General features: G+C 41.6%; 1 long non-coding RNA gene across 1 annotated transcript in view; it reads left to right on the top strand.

Annotated features, from left to right (window-relative positions):
• Positions 1-8,941, top strand: part of LOC141580885 (uncharacterized) — a 135,065-nt gene extending 126,124 nt beyond the window's left edge. The window contains exons 2-3 of the long non-coding RNA XR_012513331.1: positions 7,108-7,189; positions 7,895-8,941. This is a non-coding gene — a long non-coding RNA (uncharacterized LOC141580885). The remainder of the gene's footprint in view (positions 1-7,107; positions 7,190-7,894) is intronic.
• The last annotated feature ends 8,917 nt before the right edge of the window (positions 8,942-17,858 follow it).

Genomic DNA, 17,858 nt, shown 5'->3' with positions numbered 1-17,858 from the left:
TATCTTCCCTATATCAAGATTGTAAAGATACTCTAATTGACAAGCTATTTTCACATTTGAACTTTTGCTGTCATTAGAGTGTCTTTTGATGCGAGAAGTAAGTTAGGAATCAAGTTTTGTTTTTGTCCGTCAAATATGTAGTTTTCTTATGCTGGTGATTAAAATATCCAAAATTTCTCCATTGTTTAAAATGCTGAACTCTCACATACATAGTTATATTTCTTTTTTTCTCGTTGTAACTAATATGTCTATTCTGCTTATTCCTCACTCTTTAACTTTTGTGCTATAGCTACTGGTTTAAAAACATTATGGAAAATCTCATTACCCTTCTTTTAAATTATTTTTCTGGCCAGGATGTTAGATTGGTTTCCACCCCAACTTAAGGCAGATAATTCTACATTCTGAATAGTTTACTTCCTGTTATTAGCACAAGGGATAAAAAAGGAAAATTGCTTTGAGAAGCAGAGAATTTGGCTTTTATTTAGTATTGAAGGAAGCTTTCTGCTGAGAACTAATTCATCGGTGCTTAGTGTCCCCAGAAGTTGGAGAGAATCTTAGAGATCATCTAATCTAGGCTTGTTATTTTCCAGATGAGGAAATTAAGCTCCAAGAATAAGTAGTAACTTGCTCCAAAATTCACAGGCAAATACTGTCACTGGAGTCACACTAAATTAAAGATGTGTTTTTTAAACAAAAACATTTTTTGTCCATGTATTCCAAATGCATTTTTACAAAGTATCCTCTAGGTACCAACCTGAGCACTGAAGGCACCAAAACTCTTTGCCTCTTCTCAGAAAAATTAATTACATTGCTCTACAATACTCGCTTACTCCACTGTTCATTCAGTGGTTAAAACCTGGGTCCAGTTATATTCAAACACTTTGTTTCAAGGTCTGCCTCCACCAGACTGTATTTTAAGCAGCAGTTGTTGCTTATTATTAGATTTTCTTCCATAATTTTATACTCTTTCCTTTTGGCTTACTCTTCCACTCAGAGATCTTGCAGTCTCCGTTTATTTACCATCTTAACCCTAAGGAAGTTCCGTAATTTCATGGAAATTTTCTTTCCCGTTCTTCTCATCTTTTCTATGTCCTCTGGTTGTCATAGTCTCAGCCTTTCCACTTGCAATGTGAAGAGCTGGCCCAGCTGTCATCTAAGGTTTCGCACAGAGGCAGTGCTTTGGATGTTTGACACCTTCCTGTTGCTTGTGTAACCTCTTGTCCAGGGTCAGAGCTTTGGTTGTTTGTATGTCTGAGTGCCTGCTTAGCTCCTGTTGGTAAACTAGCTTCCTAGTGACCTTCCTGAGAAGAAGTGACTATGCTAAGCCCTCCAGCATGTTCGTAGGCTCCTGTTAACTAAAACTTTCGCTTATTATCCAAGTCCACTACAGGAAAAACACACGCGCGCGCACACACACACACACACACACACACACACACACACATTGACAATGCTAATGGGGTACCTAATGCTTGTGCTTGGGCCAGTGCAGGCACATGAGGCTAGTCTGCAAATTGCTGGCTCAGTGGTGGCTCTGGTTCACCAACACCAGTGTGGTCAGAACATGCTCAGGCTATTAGTGGCACATTCAGAAATAATCATTCAAGAGTGAGGAAGAGGTCAAGCAAGCCCTGCTCCTGTCCACAGGTGGGAAAGGAGGTGACTGAGTGCTTGATAGTTTGCAGACTGGGGAGGATTTGGTACTAGGCTGAATGCTCCAGACAAGCTATTTTTAATACCACATTCTTAGGCAGGAATGTGGTCGAACCAAGTAGAACGTTTCATTCTCACTCCTATCTCTCTGTCTCTTCCCTGTGGCATGTGCACAACTCTTAGAAGCTTGTAGATCCACAGATTTCAGAACTGAGGAGTGACTTTGGAAGATCATCTAACCCCATCACTGATGAGGTTATTTCGTCCTTCACAGAGGAGGGACCTGAGGCACAGAGAGGTGATATGACCTGTAAACCAGAAGCAGAGTCAGAGCCAGGACCCAGGAACCCCAAATCTTAATGCATTTTATATATTTACTGCATAATATTCTCAAGATCCCTGAAGCTTTTGCTATGGAAGAGTCTAGGCTACAGAAAGTGATGTCGTGTGTTGGTTTTGAGCATAGGTTAACATGACCTTGAGTTGAATTTCTGCTCAACCTCACCAGAGATGAGGTCTTGTCGCTTCAACTCTAGAACAGTCATTCTTAGGACCTCCGAAGACTGTTCTGAGGATTAAATGAGATGAGGATGCGGAACACTTAGCCCAATCCTTTGCTCACTGTTAGAGCTTTTATGTACCAGACATCAAGCCTGACTGAGGAAAACATCGCACTTGGATGCTCATTTCCACCCTCACAGCTATCTTACAGAAGACCAAAAGCCCCGTATCTACACATATGTAGGGTGATATATTTCATTTTCATTGACTTACATTGAAATACACTTTCTTGTGTTCTCATTTTAAGGAGGACATTGGCAAGTTGGAAATGACCTTGAAGTGGACAAAGAGGCTGGTGAGGGATTGAGAAAACTTTGTCTGAGGAGCAGCTATGAGTTCTGGGCTCTTCAAAACAAAGTAGAAAATGCTCAGGAGAGTGTGGTTGGTGTCTTCAGAGACCTAAAGTGTTAGCCCAGGGAAGGGAGATGAAGCTCTGCATTTCTATAGTTTTGCAAAAGGTGTTTTGTTCTTTTAGGTGACAGTTATTCTTTGTCTGATTCAAACTGAGGAGCTCAATGCTGACAACACAAAGAGTAAGCAAACCCAGCCTGGGGTTAACAAGTCATCATCGCAACAGATAATAGGTTAACAAATATGGATGATCCAACAGGCTCCTGATGGCAAGGAGACAACGTTCTTTTTCGAGAGAAAGGAGATTCAGTAAGGCCTGTTATGTCAAGGAGAGTGCTGATGAGCTCAGACTTCTGTGGGCCAGAGAGTTGGGGAAAGGAGAGAACAGCTGGCATTTTGTTTTCTCACCACAGATAACAGAATAGCAGTGTTCTAACCTCAAGCTTGTCTGCATAGTGACCTTCTTTTCTAGAGCGTACCCTGATGGGAAGCAGACTCGGGCCTTGACTGCCCCAAGGTGCAGAAGAATTTTGCAAGAGATTCATATAAAATCTCATTCTGGGCTGAGGGTTGTGGCTCAGGCCTGTAATCCCAGTATTTTGGGAGGCTGAGGTGGGTGGATCACAATGTCAGGAGTTCTAAACTTTCTTGGCCAACATGGTGAAATCCCGCCTCTACTAAAAATATAAAAATTAGCCAGACGTGGTAGTGCATGCCTGTAATCCCAGCTACTCAGGAGGCTGAGGCAGGAGAATTGCTTGAACTTGGGAGGCAGAAGTTGCAGTGAGCCAAGATCATGCCACTGCATTCCAGCCTGGGTGACAGAGCAAGACTTCGTCTCAAAAACAACAAAAACAAAACCCAAAAATCAAAAAACAAACAAAAAACTTCACTCTCTGTCTTCTTCTCTTCCTCTTTCTCTTCTTTCTTTTCCTTTTTCTCTCCCTTTCTCCACCTCTCTTCTTTTCTACTTTTCTTTCCTTAAAATATCAACCATCATTATATTGAACTTAATTTTTCCGGCTTTCCCTATATCCTCCGGTGATTTCCCTCAGGGTTTACAAACAGTAGTGGCCCTAAATATTCCTAGGTTCCAAGTGCATTTTCTCTGTCTCTAACTTAAGTGAAAATCATGACTTTCACTAAATCACTCTAATTTTGACAAGGGGTAGCTCAGTGCAAGGGCCTCAGAGGAACTGTTTTGGTTTATTTGTTTTTTCGTGTGTGTGTGCCGTCGTTAAAATCCTCTCAGTTCCTTTATCAGAGACAAATTCATTTCTGATCCCCCAAGGACATTTGGGCTGAAACTACAACGTGTGCTTAAGGCATGAGTTGAAATTCTTAATCAAGTTCTGGAAGAAAAATCAAAGGCTTTTACAGAAGAAATCACATGCACTGAGAAACTACTGAAACATCTGCTTTTTAAAGAAACTAAGTATCTCATTTGGTTTTTTAATATTAAGGAAGTTGGTCTTCGACATGAGCAGGGAAGAATTAGGGAGAGAAGAAAGAAGAGGTGGAATAAGTTGGAGAAGGAGGCGATTTTTGCATTGTCATAACTGAGAGAGAGTTCTGCAAATGTAAGGGACATCAACCACAGGCTTACTTGGTAATGCAACATTTCTCGTGTGGCCATGCTTTCTTCATTTGAAAAGTGGGTAGTTTGGGTTAGATGATCCCTGAAGGCTCTAGCAATTGTTAATGCACTTAGATAAGGTATCAAAATGCTAATTATTAACAAAGTTATGATTTTATGATTGAAAACCTGTGGAGAAGTAATCACGAAAAAATGAAAACCAGTAAGAGTTCAACCTGTGAGCTAGAGATAAATTCAATGTGCAAAATTAATAGCTTTCTCTATGCAAGCAGTAGCCAATTACAAAATACAATGAAAGAAGAAAATGACTCAAATAAAAAGAATTATAGTTATTTTTATAATTAAGTTACAAAATGTTTTGGATTATTATGAAGAAACTTCTTGAAGAGTACCAAAAAGATATATTAAAATGAGACAAAAATATTTGAAGTAAAATTCTTTTCTTAGGAAAGCTCAATAGTCCACATATCCTTTTTTTCTTAAACAAAACTTGTAGTTTCAATTTCATATTAGTTAAAAAAGCAATGAAATTATTTTAACTTGATAAAGTAATTTAAAAGTTATTTTGTAAGAGTGTAGCCATGTAGAGGGTAGCTATGTATTCTGTTAAAGACTGGTGGAAGCTACGTTCATTCCAATCTCATGGTACCGGCACAAGAAGAGACAGAAGATTAAAGGAGCATAGACTCCATTGTGTGAGCTAGGAATGCCTGGGCGTTTGATAGTCGGCAAGGTTGGTGTTTACTCTGTGGTGAGTGTGCAAAATGTGCTGTGTGCTCTCTGTAGGATGTTCTGCCGTACTCCAGCATCCACATGAGCCTCACACTTTAAATTTCTTAGAATCCTGCATAATTTTGTTTCTTTACTGTACAGCCTCAGTTTTCTAAGAGAACAGTGATATGAACCCAGACATCTGCCTTTTGTATGAGCTAACATATGGCGAGTGTTAACATTTCTGCAGGCTCAGGAAATTTATACTTCTGGATGCAGGAAGAAACAGTTTCCATGGCATTGCTGGGAAGACAAGTCTGCCATGACTTTTCAGAACAGCCTTTATCCCAAGGCTGAAAAACTAACAGGAACATAGAAATAATTAGGTAAAGACCCAAAACAAATGTCTTTTAGGGAAATCAAACAAACTACATAAAAGATGATCACCGTGCATATTTTGGCTACTAGATGAGCAAACACAAAGTAAAAAGTAAGCCAGAACAATTCTTGCAATAGCTGTGATAAAGGACATTAAATATGCAGAGTTTTAGAAATAGTAAGTACAGATGAGTGACCCAGCAGAAAAATAGATAACAAGCAACAAAAATAACTAATGAACATTTTTTTACATCAACTCTTTTATTTTTATTTATTTATTTTTATTTTATTTATTTATTTATTTTTTATTGCATTTTAGGTTTTGGGGTACATGTGATGAACATGCAAGATTGTTGCATAGGTACACACATAGCAGTGTGGTTTGCTGCCTTCCGTCCCCTCACCTGTATCTGGGGGAGCACTACAAACTAATGAACATTTTTAAAAAAGCTTATTCTCAGAAATAATTTTTAAAAGGTATAGTGAGACAAGCGGGAATATTATATTCTCTGATATGATTGACAAAGAGTAAAACAATTGATAATAATTAGTATTGGTAAGAATATTGATAGTTGAAAAATACTTCCGTACATTTCAGTAAGAGGAAAAAAGTGGGTCAATACTTTCTAAAGTGGGCAATTGTCCGGGCGCAGTGGCTCACATCTGTAATCCCAGCACTTTGGGAGGCCGAGGAGGGCAGATCATGATGTAAGGAGTTCGAGACAAGCCTGGCCAACATAGTGAAACCCCTGTCTCTACTAAAAATACAAAAATTAGCTGGGCATGGTGGCATGTGTCTGTAATCCCAGCTACTCAAGAGGCTGAGACAAGAGAATTGCTGGAACCCAGGAGGCAGAGTTGCAGTAAGCTCAGATAGTACCACTGCACTCCAGCCTGGGTGACAGAGTGGGACTCCATCTTTAAATAAATAGATAAATAAATAATTCTTGAAATATGCATAGCTATTGACACTCCATTTCTAGGAATTTTTACAAAGTAAAAGGCACATACATTTTAAAAGTTATATGTATAGTCATGTAAATATGTGAGGCAAATATATATGAACAAATATTAAATAACCTCAGATAAGATTTACATATGAAAAACATGCGATGGAGCTGGCTATGAAGTATGATCTTGTATTTGAAATTTAAGACAGATATTTACACAATTTGTTTGCAAAGGAAATTAATTAAAATGCTTTGAATGGTAAATGGTGTGTATGGTTGAAGGGAGAAGCTATGGGAGTTTTCTACCTTCATTTTTTTAAAACATATGTCTATTATTTGGAATTTTGTAATATGTATTGTTTTTTAAAATTAGAAGAATAATAGATTTAAGTGCAAGCAAATCATAAAATTCAAATTCTAGGACTGATTTGAGTTTATTTTTCCACTAACTTTTAACCAACTTGAACTCACTCTTTCTTCCTTTAATGAAGATTCTCTAGGGAGGCTGTAACTAACCGATTGCCATATTGGATCATGCTTTTAAGGAGCATGAAACATCTAGTTAACTTGCCTCAAAATCTTTTCCAATTACTTTCCTCACCTGTGAAGGACCCTCTTTATTCTATTGTTAGGAAAGCTTGATTCTCGCCCCTACTACCTGCCTGCAGGTCTCTACATCACCTTGACACCATTCTCCTAGGAGATGGTTAGAGGAGAGCGTCATACCCAGGTGTTGAGGAAAACCAGGGCAAGTGTCAGCTGGGGACTAGGGAGCAGGAGAGATGTGTGATGGAGGAGCAGATCTGGGAGTAGTGAGATGCTGATCTCTGTGCTAATCGCACCACTGCAAGTCCCTCTGACAGAACCTCCGCTGTCTGACTGTGTCTTCTTGTTTCTTCCCATCAGGTCTTTGAGAACCTCAGTTCCGTAAGGATGAGACTCCACTTTTTCCTCACTGCTCTTTTTGCCATCTTCCAGCTACTGCCCGGTAAATACCATCATCATGGCCCTTTCTTATCATTGTTCCATTTTTTTTCCTCTCCCCAACGATAGTTGGAAGGTTAAGGATTAGGGGGGTACTCAGAGGTCATCACTACACCCCCAAAATAACTTAATGAAAAGCTAAAAAGTTCCTCTGTGACTGGCTAAAAGTTATGATGCTGAAAGTCCTGTTAGGTCACTATCTTCTACTCCTCCCCCTTTCCCCGGTGAATTGGATGATTTGAGGACCAAATCTATTGACTCACGTGATCAGTATAAACTGGGGTGGAGACAAAAATTCTTTGTATTTGCCCTGACCAGACATCTCATGCCACTCATCACAGTGGTGACTTGAGTTTGCCTGGACAGGGCTTCCGTATTAAGAGACTGTGAGAGATGGGCCAGGTCACGTGAGGTAGGGGAGTGGGGTTGCCTTGAGAGATGGACCAGGCGAAAGGTATTGATCATACTGCATCTCTGACACATGAACCAACTCCTGTTTATTCCAGAGGGTGGAAAGATGATTTGGTCAGTAGTTATATCAACAACAATGGGATCAGAGGGTGAAGGGAGAAGAGGCTGAGGCCTTGGAATCAAAGCCACTTGCTTTTGGTGTTTAGCTGGGAAAGGTGGAGATTCCATCCGCATGGTGAACTCTCCTGCTTTCCTCCTCAGACTGTTGGCTTCATACAAACATCTTTCCATTTTTCAGGCATCACTAAGGCACTTAATTTTGAAAGACCCTGCTACCTTAGAGGTGGAATCTGCCTGAAGCAAGGAACACCAAATTGTGAGCCTTTCAGAGGACCCTGCAGAGCATTCACTGTTTGCTGTAAAATAAGGAGAAGCTAATGGAGGAGCCCAACAAGGAATGCAGGCACGGGATCTGAAGTATGGCTCCTTTAGTTCGAATGAGAGCAAACCTCACTCAAGCCCAGATAATTGATTACAATCATTAGGATTGATTAAAGGAAGATATGTTGCCATGATGGGGTAGGCATTTTTTAGGTTAAATAACTTGCCCAAGATCACACAGTCTAAGACCTTTCCTTCGGTGATTTGCAACGCTTTATGTGCATGGAAGGGAGAACTGGATATGAAAGAATTTACTACAGCTGGGAGAGGAGATGTGAAGACAGGGCTGGTCTCAGGATACCTCTGCAGTGGGTATTGGGCTGAGTAGGAGGAACCTACTGAGGGTGTACGGTCCTGGGAACATTGTGGTGTTGGGATGGGTAGGAGGGAGGCACACCTGTCCAGAGAGACTACCCAAAGTACTCGGTCCCGCGTGGAGATGCAGGCAGAAGCCTGTTGAGAGGTAGGAATTCCAGTTGCATATCAGAGGCTTATGCTGTAAGGCTAGAGTCCTGGAATAAGTGTGATTATTTTGTGTCTTCCTTGGTCACAAGGTAGTGTCCTGAGCAAGTCTTTCCTCCACTACGAGCATCTGTGTCCTGCTCTGGTGAGGGAGTTAGCTTAGAGAGGACCATTGCTTTCTGTAACTTACAACGCAAGTTGGAGGTGGGAGGATGGAGACTGCGAATACTGCAAAGTGCCCAGGGAGGCAAACGACAAGGAGAAACATGAGACACACAAACGTGAAACATGCTGCCAACCCCTAAACAATCACATGGAAAAGAAGAGTTTGGCTGGCACTGTGATAAGTGACAAGCAGAACCATGACCAGGTCCCAATCAATGAGTAACTACGGAAAATTCAGCACAGGTTTGCAGATGAACGATGAGTAAAGATATCCAAATAAAGATACAAATGTTAACTTCTCCAATTCTTTTTTATTGGCACTGGCTTCCTATACAGTCTGTTTACAGGGATTATTACTAGATTTTGAATACTTTTGGTGCCTATGAACTTGGTTCACAGCATGCTCTGTCAGAACAGTTTATCTGTCCATCAGGAACATAGTCTACTATTACCAGAAGGGCTTGGAAATCAGCCAGTAATTTAGAAATAACTCAGTCTCTCACCTGTATTTCTTCACCATGAAGTGAAAACCTCCTTTGTCCTCCCATATATTTTTCTCATTATTCACAGATTCACCATCATCTCTCTCCAATTTTTTTTTAAATCCCAACTCTAGCCCTCTGTTTCTACTTCCTTTTCTTCCCTCCTTTTTCTTCTTGATTCAAGCACACAGGATTGGTCCAGTAGTAGTAGAACAAACCTCAGGGATGAAGGGAGGGAAGGGAAAGAACCCTAGTGGGAAAAACGTAGTGGGAACACTTCGTCATGGATGAAGAAAGAGGAGAGGCTGGGAACACTAGCTATAAATGTTAAATGTTACATGTGTGTATTGTCAAATTTGTGATAATGTTCACAATCAGTACAGTGAGGTAGAATTCTGATTTGTCTCCCCACATTGCTTGACTACGCAGAGAAAATTACCAATTATGTTAACTTTCGTTCATTCATTTTTGTCAACAAACATTTACCTAGCAGTGAACAAAGCAATATAAAAATTCCTACCTTCATGGTGTTTACGTAATAGGGAGATAGAAAATAAACACTAGAAATGAGTAACATATTTAATACATTATTTTCTGTGCAAAATTTTTAATACAGTTAGATTTATTTGTCACAGTCTGCATTCCATTTTTCTGCCCATCCGCTTACTTTATACATAGTAAAATTCAAAGTTTGTGGTGTTGAGTTCTGACGGATTTGCAAACGCAGAGCCCTGTGTTCACTGCCACACTTCTATATGGCCTTCAGCCCCAGTTTCTTTGTATTAGTCCATTTTCACATTGCTGATAAAGACATATCCAGCCGGGCGCAGTGGCTCAAGCCTGTAATCCCAGCACTTTGGGAGGCCGAGGCGGGTGGATCACGAGGTCGAGAGATCGAGACCATCCTGGTCAACATGGTGAAACCCCGTCTCTACTAAAAATACAAAAAATTAGCTGGGTATGGTGGCGCGTGCCTGTAATCCCAGCTACTCAGGAGGCTGAGGCAGGAGAATTGCCTGAGCCCGGGAGGCGGAGGTTGCGGTGAGCCGAGATCGCGCCATTGCACTCCAGCCTGGGCAACAAGAGCGAAACTCCGTCTCAAAAAAAAAAAAAAAAAAAAAAAAAAAAAGACATATCTGAGACTGGGCAGTTTACAAAAGAAAGAGGTTTATTGGACTTAGGGTTCCATGTGGCTGGAGAGGCCTCACACTCATGGTGGAAGGTGAAAGGCATGTCTTACATGGCAGCAGACAAGAGAAGACAGCTTTTTGGAGGAAACTCCCCTTTTTAAAGCCATCAGATCTCATGAGACGTATTCACTGTCAGGTGAACAACATGGAAAAGACCTGCCCCCATGATTCAGTTACCTCCTACCTATAGGTCCCTCCCATAACGTGGGAATTCAAGATGAGATATGGGTGGGGACACAGCCAAACCGTATTATCCTTTATAGACGAATCCCTCCAGTGACTCTGAAACCCCGACCGTCACTGATCTGGTTTCTGAGCCTACACTTTTGCTTTCAGTGTTATATAAATGGAGTCATGCAATCTGTAGCCTTTATGTCTGGCTTTCTTAATTCAACAGGCCTTTAAGATTCACCCATGCGATTGTATGCATCAATCATTTATTGTTGCTGTGTGGTCTTTCATTACGTGGCGTACCACGGTCAGGTCACTGGTAAAAAGGCAGCTGTGTTTCTTACAATTTGGGGCAATTATTGATAGAACTGCTATAAACATTTGCATACGTGTTTTTAGTTTGAAAGTACATTTCATTTCTCTATGATAAATATTCATGTGGAAGATTATTGGGTCATTAGGTAAGTGTATATTTTACTTTGCAAGGAACTACCAAACTGTTTTCCAGAGTAGCCATACTATTTTGCATTCCTATCAGTGGTGTATGAGAGTTCAGTTTAGTTGAATAAAGGAAGCTGATAAAAGATGATTCAGAAATTGTTTCTGGACCCTTTCAAAATGGGAGACATTTCCAGTCTAATCAGCAGGCTTCCACTGTAAAATCTGATCTTATCTATGCTGAAAACAATTCCTTGGGTTCTAAGAAAATGATTTTAAAGAAATATTGATATTTGGAAAGGCGCCTTTGGAGAGAAGAAAACAATCATTGTCTCTCGAAATCTCGATCCTCTGTAAATCCATGAGTTGATTTCAGCAATGTCTGAGTTCTGATTCTATGTGTTAATGCCTAAGTGCCAAGTTAAATATTTCTGTAGAAGGCCAACTTACTTTCTCAGCTGTTTAATCCTCACCTGGGATCCATTGCTGGATACCCAAGAGTTGTTAAGGGAGAAGGATACAAACAAGTATGAATAAAATCTCTGCGAGAGCTGAGTGTAGTAGCTTACTCCTGGAATCCCAGCACTTTGGATGGGAGAATTGCTTGAGGTCAGTCTGGCAACATAGTAAGATCCTGTCTCTACAAAAAAATTTTTTTCATTATCCAGGCTTGGTGGCTCATGCCTGTTGTCCCAGCTCCTAGGGAGGTTGAGGTGGGAGGATCGCTTGAGCCCAGGAGTTTGAGGTTGCAGGGAGCCACGATTGCACTGCTGAACTCCAGCCTGGGAGACAGAGTGAGACCCTGTCTTGAAAACGGAAACAAAAATAAGTCCTCTGTGACTTTTTAACTTAGAGCCAACACACACACACATGCATGCACACACACAGCCCTCATCCCAAAATCCATAGCTTCACGGACATATAAACAGCATACAGGTGTCAGAAAATACCCATTACAGTGGTTAGAGGTGCAGGAACTGAAACCTAGGAAAACAAAGGCCTTATTTAAAATTAATCAAGGCATTAGTGGTGTGACCAAACCCAGATTCTAAGTTCGCCCGCCTCTGGTCCAACGGTCTATAAGTTACGCATGTTCTCAGCCACAGGGTCCCATGGGTGGTGATGGCTTTATTCAGCAGAAGTCAGGGGCTGTGGTTCTCCTGGGCTACCCTGAGGCCCCTCTGGCTGTTGCAGTTACAGCCTACAGCAGTGTTTGTACCGGCTTTTGCACGGTGCAGGCAGGATAGAGCATCCGTGGGTTTTTTGGTGCCTGCAGACACCACCCATGTGTTTACATTCAAGGACTGTATCCTTTCTTTCATACCCTATAAGGGAAGAAGGAGAAAAGAAACAAAAAAGTAAAATCCTGTTTTAAAAAAGTTACTAGCTGTCATCTTGTTTAGCGCACCATAGGTCACAGGGCAAAACTAACTCTGCTTCTTTAGATATGATGTGTGAACCTAGGACAGTTCTTACATCTTTATTTTTAAAAATTCAAAACACAATTTGGTGATACATAAAAATTACATGAAACTCAAATTTCAGTGTCCATAAATAAACTTTTAGAGGACAACAGCCACGCTCATTTATTTACGCATCAGCTGGGGCTTTCATCCAACACAGGCAGAGATGAGTTGCTGTGACAGAGATCACATGGTCCGCAAAGCCCAAAGTATTCATCACCTAGCCCTTTACAGAAAAAGCTCGCCGACTGCTGTAGTAGTCTCTTCTGACTGTGCCGCAAGGCTAGAACTATAAAATTCACTTCCCTCCACATGCTCGCCATAAAAGCTTTCTCAAGTGCCTTCCTTCTTCTAGACAGGGCAACACTTTTACAAGGACTGAGTGCAAATTAGTCAATAAGAATTGAATGAATAGATAACTAAAGTGGGGTCCTGAGTATTCTGATTCCTCAGTGTGGTGCCTCCCATATTCTGTGAAGTGTGAGTTTTTTCATAAATTGTGATCCTTTTAATGTCAAAGCCAAGGCATGGAGTAGACCCTGCCTTCCTATGCTCAGGGACCTAGGCTGGAGAGCGAATGGCACTACATCAAGGAGGTCGACCTTAGTCATACAGAGAGCAGGTCTAAAGAGCCAGGGAGAATGACCAACAACCAGAAGAAAAGAGTGAATGTGAAGGGTTTCCATTGGCGCTTATGTCTTTTAAAGGCATGGCGTTTTGATGGAAAGCATACTCAACTAAGATTAGGAAACTTGGTTTCTAATTCCTACTCCACCACAACTATAGTTACGGGTAACCAGGTTTTCCTTTGTGAGTCACAGACACTCCTAATCTCTCATGAGAAGGATACATATATAGGTACAGATATATGTTCATATCTGTAACCACATCCATATCTATAGCTATTCTATCATCTGTCTAATCTATTCTCTATCATCTGTATTCTGTCCATCTATCATCTACCTATCTGATCTATCATCAATCATCTATCTATCTATCACAATTAGGGTATTAAGCTGTTCACCAAATAGATCTGGCTATTTTTTCGCCGTGAATTAGGATTGCCTCCCTGCCTTTTCTTAGGAAGGGCCAATGAGACTTGCTTGGATAATAAATTTGGAGCAGAAGTGATGTGTCCTTGCAGGGCTGAAGCCCTTGCCTGCGAGTGTGAGAACCTCAGAGCTCCTTCCTTTGCAGTGGCCACAGTAGTCAAGGTTGTGGCCACTCCACCAGTGGGGTGGAGCAGCTACAGGGAGCAGAGCAGCCCTATGGCCACAAAGCATTTGTACCAGAAGTAGGAATTAAACCTTTGCTCTTTTTAGGATGCCAGGATTTGAATGTTGTTTTCACCACAGAGTAACCTGGTCCATGTGACATATACAGGATGTTGCCAGGAAAATGTGAGACCTCTAGTTAAATTTGAATATCAGATAAACAATGAATCTTCTTGTAGTATAAGCTTGTCCCAAGTGTTGCATGCGAAATACCCATACTTAAAACTGTTCATTTTTTATTTTTAGGTATTGTTGAGTATTTAGTAATAGCATAATCTTTGGAGCCAAACCAACTTGAGCTTGAATCTAGGCTTCACCACATACAATCCTTGTGACTTTGGACAAGCGATGCCATTTCTTAGTCTCATCTGTAAGACAGGGTTAAAAATCCCCGCCCCATTCTTATGAGAAGTATATGGGAGATAATATGTTAAAACACAACACATATTTGTTTTGATGTCTGGTAAAGGGAAAGTGGTCGGCATTATCTGCTATTAGTATTATTGCCATTGTTTTGAATCTCGTGGAAATGGTTTGTAAGCTATGATGCCTACTACTACTGTTATCTATCCCAATTGTTTCTTATGTCTGGTATCAATTGCAACAACTAGATAAACATAATCTTGGGAAATGTTTTTTAAATTTCTTTAAGCTTCTCTCTCCGGAGTTGTAAAATGGCATTTCTTGTACATGCTGTGCTTTTGCTGAGCCTTGCGGCTGTTCGTTTATCCCCTAATTCAGTGCCTCCTTGCCTTAGGAATCAATTTGGCCTGCGTCAGCCCCAAGGGCATCTACCTCGTCATCTTCCAGGTGAGCTCGTAGCTTACCTGAGGCTGTTTGTATCAGATATCCAAGCAAGAGAAGGAGAAGGTACAGCAGTCTCATGATGGGAAATGATTGGTCAGGATTATAGGAAGACCTCACAGCCTGAAGGAGGCTCTTTCTTCAGTGTACATCACTTGACGGGGACACGTGGTCTGGGAATGAGTTTAAATTCAGTTAGAAAACTAACAGAGGAATAGAAAACCCAATATTACACATTCTCACTTATAAATGGGAGCTAAATTGTAGGAACACACACACAATTCCCCGCTGAATTTCACTTATTTAATGTTACCGTAACTTAAGTTTACATAATTTAATGAAATTATATTGAAACTCCTCTAGCTGTCACTCCAGTAAGAATGAACGCTCTTGGACACCTACCATGTACCATGAATCTTGAAAGCAGTATCTTAGTTGACATAATTTTATATGAGATAGACGTTTTCTCTAACAAGTTATCTACAACTAGTGATTGGGCTGGGATTTGGACTCTACCAATAATCAAAACTTTTGCTTATTCTACAGTCTTTCTTGCTAAAAAAAAAAGAAAGATAATATTTTTTGAATGAAAGAACACATTCCTAGTGAGATAAACTAGTTATGTGTGTTTGACAGCAAAAGAGCTTGAGGTTTAGAGAATGAGCAGGGTCGTGCATAAAAGGCTGTCTGAACCGCACTTTCCTGACACAGAGGGAAAGTCTGCCTCAGGTGGGTCATGGTGGGTCAAGTGGGAAAGGCCAGTGCTCCCTATGCAAGCTCACCAAATAATTTATAACCCAAACAGAAAAACTCTTTGGGAGCCTATTATTGATAGTCAGAGCAACAGACATAAACTGGGACTGACCCAGACAGTCTGGGTGTGTTGCTACCCTGTCCTTAAGGAAACTCCTTTGTTAATAAGCACAGATTTCTCTGCGGGAGGTTTAGTAAGAGCCTTGGAGTTGATCATCATCTCTCTCCATTGTCCTCCCCGTCGCCACCCTGGAAATGGTCAACAACACATTGCCCAATCGCAGGGGTCTCCCAGGACACAGCAGTCATTGATGGTACTGGCTTATCTTACTAGCTCATCCCAGTTTTCTCTCTCAGCCCAAAGATTATGATGGGAAAAGACTTGAGAAAGAGTCCTGCCTCCTTCCACTGGGAAGTCATGTCAGCAACTCCATCAGTGTGCATTTCTGATTTTATGCTAAGGTCGAACAAACTTGTACTTCTAACTACATGCCATCCACAGTCACATCCTAAAAGAGACAGCCTTGTCTCATCCGGGAGGAGATGCTGAGAGGGAGCGTTTTCCTGGTTACTCATTCTTGGGGGCGAGTACACGTTCATCCGTCATCTCTCAGAAAATCCTCGTCACGTGAGGATAATGTCAAATTATTTTTGGAACAAGGTTAGGGCATCAGTGAATGACTTCTTTAATATTTTGGCCCATATATCACCTCCTGGGCTGGGAGAGGGTCTGGTGAGGATGCACTCATCTGCCTGTCCTCAGTGTCTCTGCACACATGTGGCCTCCTCCAGGACCCTCCTCAGCCTGCCATCGATCAAGTCTTCATTCTTGCTCCTCATTTAACCTCTGTCCTTAAACAACTCCATGACGCTCTCAGTAGATAAACTAAGTATGTTTCTGACATTTTCTTTTGGTCCAGGTGTGACTTAGAGATTAACTGTCTCAACTTTGAAACTTTCAATCAGTATTTGAATCTCTTACTACATAGAGATCTAGTTTAGTGATCTTGATCTGAAATAGGAAAATGTTTCTGGTAAAATATTTTCTAAAAGTAAATTTAGCACAGAGGCTGTGAGGGTTTTGCTCCCTTGGCCTCAGCAATCGTACTTTTGTGATAGTAATGATGATGATGATGATGAGAATGCCTTGGTCCATTTGAGATGCTACCACAACATACCTTAGGATGAGTCATTTATAAACAATCAAAACACATTGCTCACAGGGGCTGGGAAGTCCCAGATCAAGGCCCTGGCAAATTTGGTGTCTGGTGAGAGCCCATTCTTTATAGAGGGTGGCTTCTAACTGGACCCTCACAAGGTAGAAAGGGAAAGGGAGCTCTCTAGGACCTCTTTTATGAGGGTCCTAACTATTTGTGAGGGCTCTGCCCTCATGACCTAGGTTCCACTTCTTAATACTATTGCATTGGGAATTGGATTTCAGCATGAATTTTGGAGGAGCGACACAAACACTCAAACCACAGCGAATAATAATGGTGATCATACTGCTAATAATAATAATACCTCTAGAAAGTAAAGAGGAGGCTGAAAGCTGTTGTCCACATTTCTATCTCCTACACTTGCACCCTGCAAGCAATCCTCTTTATTGCCTCTCACCCCTTCTGTAACTCCAGAGGACCCTACTGGAAACCCACCTTGCTGTTGGTTCCTCCTCCCTCCACAGGCTGTGTGCTGTGTGTCCCTTTGAGCAAGGACACCTGAGAGCAGCTGCCAGTGACCACATAATTAGGGGTCAGATCAATGGATAGAGGCAGGGCTGAGTGAGGTCACGCAGGAGGCATTGTGACCCTCTTGACAGAAGTCAGGCTTAAGTGGCAGTGAGGGAAAGACAGGTGGTAGGATGTGGGGACTATGTAGGCACCCCTTTCATAGGGTTTTCCTGAAAAGCTGGGCGAAGACAAAAGATAACAGCTCTTGTGTGTCCAAGAAGTGTTTTTCTTTTAGTTGGTATAGATTCAGTAGAGAGAATAAGAGATAGAGCAGGTGAGAGAAAGAATTGCTGGAGTCCTATTATGGCTTGTCTCTGCGTCCCCACGTGTCAAGGGAGGGAGCTGGTGGGAGGTGATTGGATCATGGAGGCAGTTTTTCCTATGCTGTTTTCGTGACAGTGGGTGAATTTGCCTGAGATCGGATGGTTTTACAATGGTGCTTCTCTCTTCTCTCTCTCTCTCCTGCCTGTAGGGAGCTCATAGTCTAATGCAGAGGTAAAAATGTATCCCCAGAGCAGGAGGCACAATTGCATAAACAGCCCAAACCAGAAGGAAGGGAACACTTGGGAAGCACAGGAGGGCAGGGCGTTCCCCGCCTGGTGGATCCACCCTGATTCCATGAGGAAAGAGGTCTGAGTTGAGAAAATAATAAGGCACAGTCTTTAGGGATGTTGTGAGGTAGGTGAGGGCATGCAAGGAGAGGAAGTGGGAGGAGCAAAGCACAGTTTATAGGAAAACAATGGGAATCACCGGGGAAGGTCAAGGGACCTAAAGGGAGCAGACGGCAATGAACCCGAAAGCATTCCAGGTTCTGGGAACTAAATCTCCCCCAAACTGCAGCAGTATCAGTCTCCTTGACAGAAACTCTCATTTCATAATCACTCACTCACCT

The sequence above is a fragment of the Saimiri boliviensis genome, chromosome 13 (assembly GCF_048565385.1).
Source record: "Saimiri boliviensis isolate mSaiBol1 chromosome 13, mSaiBol1.pri, whole genome shotgun sequence".
In the NCBI taxonomy this organism is placed as follows: domain Eukaryota; kingdom Metazoa; phylum Chordata; class Mammalia; order Primates; family Cebidae; genus Saimiri; species Saimiri boliviensis.
This window is presented reverse-complemented; position numbering and strand designations above follow the sequence as displayed.